Source organism: Meles meles, chromosome 5, assembly GCF_922984935.1.
Source record: "Meles meles chromosome 5, mMelMel3.1 paternal haplotype, whole genome shotgun sequence".
Lineage (NCBI taxonomy): Eukaryota > Metazoa > Chordata > Mammalia > Carnivora > Mustelidae > Meles > Meles meles.
In genome coordinates, this window is record NC_060070.1 from 42,237,254 (window position 1) to 42,244,723 (window position 7,470).

A 7,470-nucleotide genomic window follows, 5' to 3' on the forward strand; every position below is an offset into this window, starting at 1 on the left:
CTTGCAGAGCAGAGAGCTTGCAGAGAGCTCAGGGCTGGAATGCCCTGTCTTCATCAACAGTCAGTAAGCAGGACCAAACTCCAGACTTTTCCCAGACCTCTGCAAGCGACCTGGATCATTCTGCTTTACCCTCCCTTCCATGGGAAGCAGGTAATAATGGGGCTGACTGGGAGGGACCAGTCCTGTTCATCTTTCCATCTCAGTGGGCAAGGAAAGAACTCAGGTTAGTGAGGTGCAAGGGAAGGCACCACCACATTCATGTCCTACCATTTCATTTAATGCTAAAGGCCAATGCTTTCCAAAGTTATCTGATCTTAAGAATCATCTAGGGTGTTTACAAATGTAAATTCCCATCTCTACCCCAGTCTTGAATCAGAATCTTTGAGGAGAGGTCTGAGAATCTGTATTTTAGGTAAATATCCTAGGCAAGTCTTATAAATTGGGAGACATTGTTTGGCCTTATAGCCGTTAAAAGGGATGGGGAGGGGAGATGATGGAAGACTGGGGTTAGAATTACATAGGGGAGCTTTCTTCACTCTTCCACTCCTCCATAAACACACACATACATGCACACCCCCACACACGCACATGCATATATGCTTCAAGTGTTAGTGTCTTTTTCCAACTAGATTATGTAGCTTTTAATATCGACATTATTTAATCTGTAATTCAAATGTAAACTTTTATAGACATAAATTAAATAATAAAAAAGTCTATTTAAACCACTCGTTACTTTAGATACTTAAATATTTGTTCATGTTGAAATCACAAATTACGCAGAACATCATTAATTTTAAAAAAATTATTTCTTTCCCCTTTAAGACATTTTATTTAATTCTTTACAGGCATCTTCTACATCAGGGTCTTCATCATCATGGGAACATTTTGGCTCATCTGACAGTTCCCTCTTAGGCATTTTAAGAAAGAACATGTTTTAAATTGAAGAGGCTGTTGCCAGTGGAAATTTTATTGAGTCTCAGAAAACTAGTTGTTAAACATTAGGGCAAGTTTTTGTTTTTCCCCTCTGTATTCACTCTACAAATACGTACTTCTACCCTTTTCAGTGACTTTTTAAAAAGCCTACTAATAAGGATCTCCCATGCTTGTCCTCTGAGGTCATACCCCCAGGAATGTCTTTCCCCCTAAATTTTTAGGTGGCCCTTATTAGAAAACTGCTGTTGCTCAAGGCCCTTTCAAGACATACTGTCTTCCTGAATAATTTTGTCCTTCTTGAACAAAGTAAAGACAAAAAACCACTCTCTTTTCTGAAAAATGGTATTTGGGAAAAATTTTGCTTTCTATTCTGGCATATATGGTATATATTTCCATTTAAGAACATCGGCACCAAAACCCAACTTCATTTTTTATTTATTTTATTTTATTTTATTTTATTTTATTTTCAGTGTTCCAAGATTCATTGTTTATACACCATACCCAGTGCTCCATGCAATACATGCTTAATACCCACCACCAGGCTCACTCAACCCCCCAGCCCTCCCTTCCAAAACCCTCATTTTGTTTTTCAGAGTCCACAGTCTCTCGTGGTTCATCTTCCCCTCCGATTTCCCCCAATTCACTTTTCCTTTCCTTCTCCCCATGTCCTCCATATTATTCCTTATGCTCCACAAGTAAGTGAAACCATATGATAATTGACTTTCTCTGCTCAATTTATTTCACTCAGCATAATCTCTTCTAGTCCCATCCATATTTATACAAAGGTTGGGTATTCATCCTTTCTGATGGCTGCATAATATTCCATTGTATTTATTGGCCACATCCTCTTAATCCATTCATCTGCTGAAGGGCATCTTGGCTCTTTCCACAGTTTGGCAATTGTGGACATTGCTGCTATGAACATTGGGGTACAGATGGCCCTTCTTTTCACTACATCTGTATCTTTGGGATAAGTAGTAGTGCAATTGCAGCTAAAGCCAACTTCAGCTTGCAGGGAAGTCACACTGGTCCAGCTTCTTCTCACAAGATGCTAGAAGGTAGAAAGAATACAGCATACCTGTATCTTTTGGTTATTTTGTGCTAAAAGCATAAACTACAGGGAAGTCCAGGACTGCTTTTTAGAAGCTGATGACTTGGTTCTCATTCAAAGTTTGTAAACTGGATTTTAATGGAAAGCAGCCTAGGGTTGTTTGTTCTGAAGACATTAATAGTATTACTGAAATGCCTTGTGGCTGTGGGATTTTCTAAGAAGGTCTATATTTGTGAGTGCACTGAGAATTGTCTGTAGACTAAAGAAGGTTTCACATCTTTATGAACTATGATTTTTTTGGATAACTGTGGATGCTATAATGATGAAGAAAATACAAATGTCTTTAGAAGTATTGAACTCTCAGGAGAGGGGGGTGGAGTTATGGACACTGGGGAGGGTATGTGCTATGGTGAGTGCTGTGAAGTGTGTAAACCTGACGATTCACAGACCTGTACCCCTGGGGATAAAAATACATTATATGTTTATAAAAAAAGTATTGAACTCAAAGTAACTTTTTGCCATTTTGCATTTCCCCAGTGAATAGAAACTGAAACTGCTCTCAAGAAGGTAGGAGCCGGGTTCTAAGCTTTTTGGGCTAGTTTGTAAATGATCAAGTTTCTTCCACCAGCGAGTGGCTAAAAAGACTCAGAGAATGACAGATCGGCATTGCAGGATAGGGGGCCACAAGAAGATAGGCAAAGAGGGTGCCTGGGTGGTCAGTCAGTTGAGTGTCTGCCTTCGGCTAAGGTCATGATCCCAGAGCCCCAGGATCCAGCCCTGGGATTGAGCTCCACGTTGGGCTCTCTGCTCAGTGGGGAGTCTGCTTCTCCCTCTCAGTCTCCCTCTGAGTTCCCACCCCCCCAGAATAAATAAATAAAATCTTAAAAGAAAAAAGAAGAAGGGCGCAGACAGAGAGGCAGAGGGACAGTGCCCGGAAGAGCAATTAGGAAAGGACCGAGGCGGAGGAAGGAAGGAAGGGAGAAGATGCAGCTGCTGGCACACTGTGAGGTTATCTGTTCTTTCAACCATGAACAACTAGTTTTATCTTACTGTCAGGTGTTTCCTCAGAGCTAAGATTAGAAAATGAAATATCTCTTGTCAAATTCATCAGTCCATCAGAACTAAGGAGTAAGGAATATGAGTACTACATTTTTTTTTTCCAAATTTTAAAAGCACCTTTATTATGAGGGGCACCTGGCTGGCTTGGTCAGAAGAGCATGTGACTCTTGATCTTAGGGTCATGAGTTCAAGCCTCATGCTGGGTAGAGATTACCTAAATAATTTTTAAAAATGGCACTTTATTATGAAAAACAGGAACAAAAATTAATGCAATCCATGCAAATAAAGCAAGACACAATACTAACCAGGTTTCTTTTTCATTTCCTTTTTTTTAAAAGATTTTATTTATTTATATTAGAGACAGCACATGAGCCAAAGGAGGGGCCGAGGGCGAGGGCGAGAAAATATCAAGTGGACTCCTCGCTGAGTGCGGAGCCCCAGGTGGGGCTCCATCCCACCACCCTGAGATCATGACCTAAGGCAAAACCAAGTGTCTCAGACATTTAACCAATCGAGCCACCTGGGTGCCCCTCTTTTTCCCCATTTCTAATATTGAGAGCTGTAATTTTGGGGAAGGTGTCAGATAATTCAAAACTATGACAACAAATTGGATCTCTGAAAGAAGATGTAATTTTTAAGAAAGTCACAGTAGAAATGATTTTAATCATGTTGCAAACAACTGTTTACTACTGTATTTAGAAAATGCTTCTTTGCTTGTTAATGGGGAAAACCTTTTAAAATGAGGTACTTCTGCCGGTGCTGTACAAGTACTCTGGTGGAAGGACCTATTAAACTGCTTTGGTAAGTGCTCCACTGGGTTTCAAATATACCCACGTGAGATCTGTCCATAAGACTTTCTTCCAGAATACAGTATTAGAAGAGTGTTAGAATAGAATGAGCAGATAAGGTATGTCTTGAACAAATCAGAAACTGAGAAGGATAAAATGAAGAGGTCATTTCGTTCCTGGATGTCTCAGCCAGTCACCTGATGGTAGGTAGATGCTGGCCCTTCAGTGCAGTAAGGCTGAGCACACAGAAAACACATGGCTTCCTGTCTGACATTTTTGTTCAGGCGAGCAGACCTTAAATAATGGCCAGCATCTCCTTACGTGAATACCAGCTACATCCCCACGGGATAATTAGTCCCATTTTTCTTGTTAACTTCTAAAGGGGAAATCCTGGGGGGTGAAACAATAGGAAAACTGCGGCAGGTGGTTGGTTTTTTTTTTTTTTTTTTTTTAAAGATTTTATTTTATTTGAGGGAGAGTACAAGCCAGGGGAAAGGGCAGAGGAAGAGGGAGAAGCAGACTTCCTGCTGAGCAGGGAGCCCCATACAGGGCTTGATCCCAGGACCCTGGGATCATGACCCGAGCCAAAGGCAGATGGATGCTTAACTGACTGAGCCACCCTAGGCACTCCAGGTGGGTTGTTTTAAATTTTTTTTTTTATTTTTAAAGATTTCATTTACTTATTTGAGAGAGAGTACACATGCTCATGCACACACACAAGCAGGGAGGAGGGGCAGAGGGAGAGGCAGAGTCCACACCAAGCAGGGAGTCCCAGGAGGGACTGGATCCCAGGACCCCTGGATCATAATCTGAGCTGAAGGCAGACACCCAACTGACTGAGCCACCCAGGTGCCCCAGTGGGTCTTTTTTTCAATGGAAAAAGAAAGTGTCTATTATAAAATATTTGAAGTAATGAATAAAATGCTTAAAATAAAGTCCATATATGGTTTCTGAGTCCATATATTGTTTTTCATTTTTAACTATACTCTAGGAAAGAGCTAGTGTAAAATTAGTCAATTTTTCCTATCAAAAGAAGTGATAATAGCACTGCTACTTGCAAAACAAGTAATCCAGTTAGCTGATGGCAGATATTTTTAGTATAAAAAGACATACACAATGGAAGTTCAACTCTGTTAAACTACCTACACTTTATAAATAAAGGCTCAAGGTAAATACACTAAAATGTTGATCTTGGCCATTTCTGGGCAGTAGGATTATGGAAGATTTTTATTTTGTTCATATTCCAAATACCAAACAACAATCATGTATTACTTTTATGATCAAGAGGAGAAATCATTTTAAAAAATAAGAAAAGTCTGGGGCACCTGAGTGGCTCAAACAGTTAAGCATCCGACTCTTGATTTAGGCTCAGGTCATGATCATGATTAGGCTCAGGGTCCTGAGATCAGGCTTTTGATGGGCGTGGAACACACATGCATGTGCCCACACATGCACACCACTCACATATATGCTTCAGGCGTTAGTGTCACACTCGTGTGTCTTCTCTCTCCCTCTCTCAAATAAAAAAAATATATATATTTAAGAAAAGTTTTAAATGCTGAAGAATAAATATCTTCAAGTGTGTTGTCCAAGAATAACACTGAGGTTCTAAGAAGCATATCCATTTTCAAATGGTGGGGAAAGGTCTTGCATGACACAAAATAGACTGACTGCTTTTGAGTACAGCAAAATCAACCCAGGTTTCAGAGTCAAAAGACCTGGAGTTGAATCAGGTTCTTCTGCTTTCTAGATAAGCAGCCTTGGATAAGATTTAAGATTTCAAAGTATTCAAATCAAATCAAGAAATAAAAAAAAATCTTCAAAAACTTGGTTTCATCAATATGATAAAACAATAATATATCAGAAGTATAAGAACTTGTAGTGGAAGAAACTGAGAATTAAAGTAAATTGCTTTGGGGTGCCTGTTGGAGCATGAACCTCTTGATCTCAGGGTCATGAGTTTGAGCCCCACATTAGGTGTACAGATTGAAACAAAATTTTTAAAAGATTTTATTTATTTATTTGAGAGAGAGAGAGACACACAGAGCGAGTGAGTGAGTAGGGTAAGGGCAGAGGGAGAGAGAGAGAATCCTAAGCTCACTCTGGGCTGAGTGCAGAGCTGGGCTCAACCTCATGACCCTTAGATCATGACCTGATCTGAGAAGGAGTTGGACACTTAACCCACTGAGCCACCCAGGCAAACCGCCCCCACCAAAAAATCTTAAAAAAAAAAAAATTAAGTAAATTGCTCATTTCTCTGAGACCTCAACTGTCCTCACTAGAAAGATGGATCTAAATAACCTGTGCTGTTGTCAGTATTATTGTGAAAAATAAATGAGTTGATGATGTATGTCAAGTACCCAACACTGGGTCCCATACACAGCAGATGCTCAAAAAGTACAGTCTTGGCCATGCTCCCTGAATGCAAATGAAGATGGGTGGGGAATCTGCACTTCAAAGGGCCTCTGTTCTATCTACGGAAAAGAGGAACTATATTCAATGATTATGGGTTTGTTTGTCTGTTTTTAAGTAGGCATGGAGCCCAACTGGGGCTTGAACTCACAAGCCCAACCCTGAGATCAAGACCTGATTTGAGATCAAGAGATGGATGCTTAACTAAGTCACCCAGGCACCTGATTGTGGTTCTAAATAAATTCTCTTAACTATAAATGTCTCTGCTGAGAGAAATCTTTCAGTTGGCTTGCTAGAGGTCTTTGCTCTTGCAACAAGTTTAATAAACTTCAACATGTGCCCATTAACTAAATTGTCAGAATGAATTTTGTTTTTAACCAAGGAAGGAGAGATTTTAATTACTCTGGAGCCCATCTTGTGGGGAAAAGCGCCCTCCCTGTTGAGGAGCAAGAATTTTTTGTCCCTTTTCCGGGAGCAAGAACTGTCCCCTTCAGGGTCCTTCTGGCTAGACTAAGAATCAAATTGACATGAGATAGATAAATAGGATAAATTTAATAGTGTAGGTACAGGGAATCCATACAGACAGGGAAACTCCAAAGACAAGCAAAATGAGATCTGTACGTCATCCTGAAGTAAGAAGGGGTTAGGGACCCGGAACTTCACTGGAAAGGAAAACACTTCATGGACAGTAAGGAGAACAGATGTTTGGTAATTAGATGTTTGCCCTGCAATACAGGTGGGTCACTCAGATAAGATTTATCTCTGCTAATAATCCTTTTTCTGGAAAGACTCTCAATTTAGATTCTTCTGTGTGGTTGAAGAAGGGACAAAAGTTTCTTTTGCACTCTCAGGGTCTCAAGTGCCTTCAGCTCAGAATAATCCATATGCCAAGTGGCACATTGGGCGTGGGGGTGGGGTGCTGTCCTGAAACCCTTCAATGCCAAGGAAAAGACGAGGTGGTGGTGTCTTCTAAAAAGAAAGAAAAGAAGTCACGGTCTCCATGCAGAGGAAGAAAAGGAGAGAGCCCCAGAGGACTACAGCGTCCAGTGTTTGACTGACTTGGAGGCTGAGTAACCAAGCAGTTCCTAGGCTTCCAGAACCGTTCCCTTAGCTCTCAGATGGGAACAATGGTACCTATTTCAGAAGCCTCTTTACTGTAAGGCCTATTGCACCAGCCACGGGCTTTTGCAGAACTGTCAAGTGTTAAACAATTTGAACATTTAACAC